The sequence below is a fragment of the Parasteatoda tepidariorum genome, chromosome 8, assembly GCF_043381705.1.
Source record: "Parasteatoda tepidariorum isolate YZ-2023 chromosome 8, CAS_Ptep_4.0, whole genome shotgun sequence".
NCBI classification, from domain to species: domain Eukaryota; kingdom Metazoa; phylum Arthropoda; class Arachnida; order Araneae; family Theridiidae; genus Parasteatoda; species Parasteatoda tepidariorum.
This window is the reverse complement of record NC_092211.1, coordinates 7,300,058-7,303,357: the sequence shown is the minus strand read 5'-3', so window position 1 is coordinate 7,303,357 and position 3,300 is coordinate 7,300,058. Positions and strand designations below refer to the sequence as shown.

Here is a 3,300-nt window from a genome sequence, read left to right as displayed (position 1 = left end):
ATTGAAACGCAGTGCTATAAGCGAAAGCAGAGAGCACGCCGCACTTTACTATATACTCAATACTATACAATAAATAAACACACAGTTCGTAATACTTTCATAATACATAAGCTATAATAACTAAACTGATCTGTTTTGTGTAATTATTATATATGTTAGTTTTGACGAGTTTGAAATGATAAAGTTTAATAGACTGCTATATAATATTCGCCCAAATCAATTAAGGACGTATGCTGGTTATGGACAAATACTTGCTGGCAGAAAGAATAAACGTCGCTCTATGCTTTCCAAGTTGATTGATAATAAAGATAAAAAGTTGGTACTCATTTCTAAATCCTTTTATACAAGTTTTGAACTCTCGAGCTTTTCCCCCCTCTTTATTTATTGTAATTATAGAATATTTATATGCACATCAAATTAGCTTTACTTTTGTTAACTACAATATATATCTATTTTTAAACAAAATTTTTACAATTAATAATGTTTTATTTCTTGATTTTTAGCAATAAGAAAAACAATAATGTATCATTACCTGTTCCAAATACCTTTGCCCATCAGCTGCAGGGACCATCTTGTGATGGAATGCAAGAAACTTTTATCAGCATTTTTCTATTATAGATACAAAAAATGTGGTTAATACTTCAAATATTTTTTTTTATCAGAGAAATATCTATAGCATTTGGGTAAAATATCCAGTTAATATTACACATAAATGGTATTTCTAAGGGCATTGCACTGTTTTTCTTTTTGCTAGACTTATAATACTATTCTTTTCTAGTTTTAAAATACACTATTTCTGTTAGAAAAGAATTGTGGCAGAATCGCAGCGACATTGTCACAGAAACGTTTCTTTAGAAAGTAAAAAATGTTGGTTCTCTTTCTTTAAAATTATACTTAAAAGAAGCCTTTTTCGCGCATCGGAGGAGAAAGAAATGTTCATAATTTTTCGATTCTTATTTAATAAAAATGAAAAATAAAGAGCGTTGAAACAAAAAATTTTCTTCTGCAAAAATTTTTGAAAGATTTTTTTTCCTTTCAGAGGGGAAGAATACTCGTGATTTTTTGATTTTGGTTTTCTTTTCTTTCACTGATTTTATGATTTTTAATTATTTTTTTTATGTGATGAGGATTTACAAAATGCCAAAAAAGAAATAATTAGTGTGTTATTTCTTTTACAAAATGGGACAATATTGCCGAGATATTAGAATATAAAAAATATTGCATATTCATTTTTAAAAAAATACATAAAGTTTTTGTCATGTATTTAGCCGTTCAAGGCTATGTTTACGAACTATCACGCCTACGCAATCGAATCGGGACTTACCCTCTAAAAGTTTCAGTTTAGTTTTCTTCACCTGTTGGTGTTGTATTATAACGCATCTTCTGTATTCTAAATGTTTTAAATAATTAATAAATAGTGTTATTTAAGAGTGTTATTTCCTGAACCCCCACGCTATGGGACAGTACAATTTTATTATACCCTAATAGGTTTTTCTTTGTGAATACAACAGGGTTGGGGTTTTGGACGTCCTTAACTGGTTTTGGACAGGACACGTGGGTTTTACTGTCTTAAACTGGGTAAAACTGTCCTAAGCTGGGTAAAACTGTCCAAAATGTTGAACTTTGGTAAAAGGTAAAAATTCTATAGGTGTAACCATTGTACACATAATAATTACATGTATCAATAAATATTTGATATTTTTTATACAATTTACTTTAACTTATCAAAAGAAAATTAATATAATATAATAGGAAAAGGTTTATAATTTTTGAATCTCCATAATTCATTGAACAACAAAAGTGAATGCCTAATCCTTTAAATATAAATATGCATTTAATACTGATATATAATATTTTTGCATAAGGATAAATAACGCAATATGAAAAAATAATATTTTTTTTTAAAAAATGCTAAATTTGTTTAAAAATGAACCTTTTATTTTTCACAATATTTTTTTAAAAAAATGTTATAATTTCTGCATCACAGGATGATAAAAAAGACATCTATTTTTAAAAAAACTGTTTTTAAATATAAATATATTAGTTTAGATTGAAAATACAAAATAACTGAAAAATGTATTAACAGTTTTGAAATGCATAACATCAGTTTCAGTTACTGACACTGGTGATGTATCACCACTATGCTAAAAGAATTGAACATGAATGAAATAACAGTATTCTTGAATAGTACTATAGGTAAATAAACCTGTTTATGACTAACCAAGCACATAGTTCCTAATAGCTTAACCTGTATGGAAAGGTCCAGCTTCAGTTATGTACTATTGAATGAGAGGACCAATTGAACTTGATCCTACTGATTAATCTTCCTTTGTTTAATGTTTAAATTGGAGAATCAAACAATATTAATAAAACATTATACTTTTAAAAACAAATATTATATAGTAGATTTAATTATCAATATGTTATTAGCTCTATGTTTATTTTACCTCTTAAATATTGTTCAGATAAAATTGTGACATATTTTGAGTAAAAGGGTTTTGGACAGGACGGTTTAAACCGTGGATTAATCCATTCTGTCCTAAACCTTGCCAACCCTGGAATACAACATTCCTGTTACTTTAAATGTCATTAATAACATATGCATTATTTATTATTAAAAGTATCTTGCTGAAAGATATTAGCGCTAGAGAGGTTTGTCGCAGAATGCCAAAAAATTCTGCCACAGGGAATAAAATAATGTTTACTCTGATCATAATTATTGCTTATCATAATTCTTTATAGCTGTATTCCATGATTAATTCTAATCCTGACAATTTGTAATTAAAATTATGATCTAAGTACTGGATTAATAATAAATTTTTTTAAGCTCGGCTATGTGCTTAATCTTTTTTTCTTCTTCTCTTCATATTTTGTTACTTAATTTTTTATGCATACTTTCAGCAAAAAATGGTATTTGAATTTTATGTAAAAGGTGAGTTACTTTCCCCTTTCATATTATTCAGTTTACTAAATATATAAGATCAGTGATTCTGCTATACTTTAGAAATTGTGGATCTTTAGGACTTCCATCCTTCTGGGTCTCTTTATATTATAATCGGGAGTTCTATTTAAGATAAATTTAATTTACGCCAAAGGAAATCCATAAAATTCTACTTATTTTATACCAATGTGATGAAGGTTACAACATGACATGCGATGGTATATGATAATCTCTGATAGACAGGATTTATTATCCATGAAATAACAATGAGAAACAATAACAGGGTGGCCACTCAAATCAGATTTCAAATTTCCCTGATTTTTCCAGGTTTTCCAGATAGCAACGCGCATACTGGAACG

The 3,300-nt window shown here is 28.0% G+C and overlaps 1 long non-coding RNA gene across 1 annotated transcript in view; it reads right to left on the bottom strand.

Moving 5' to 3' along the window:
* Window positions 1-133: 133 nt before the first annotated feature.
* Window positions 134-3,300, bottom strand: part of LOC139426215 (uncharacterized) — an 11,175-nt gene continuing 8,008 nt past the window's right edge. Inside the window, exon 4 of the long non-coding RNA XR_011637425.1 lies at window positions 134-609. This is a non-coding gene — a long non-coding RNA (uncharacterized lncRNA). The remainder of the gene's footprint in view (window positions 610-3,300) is intronic.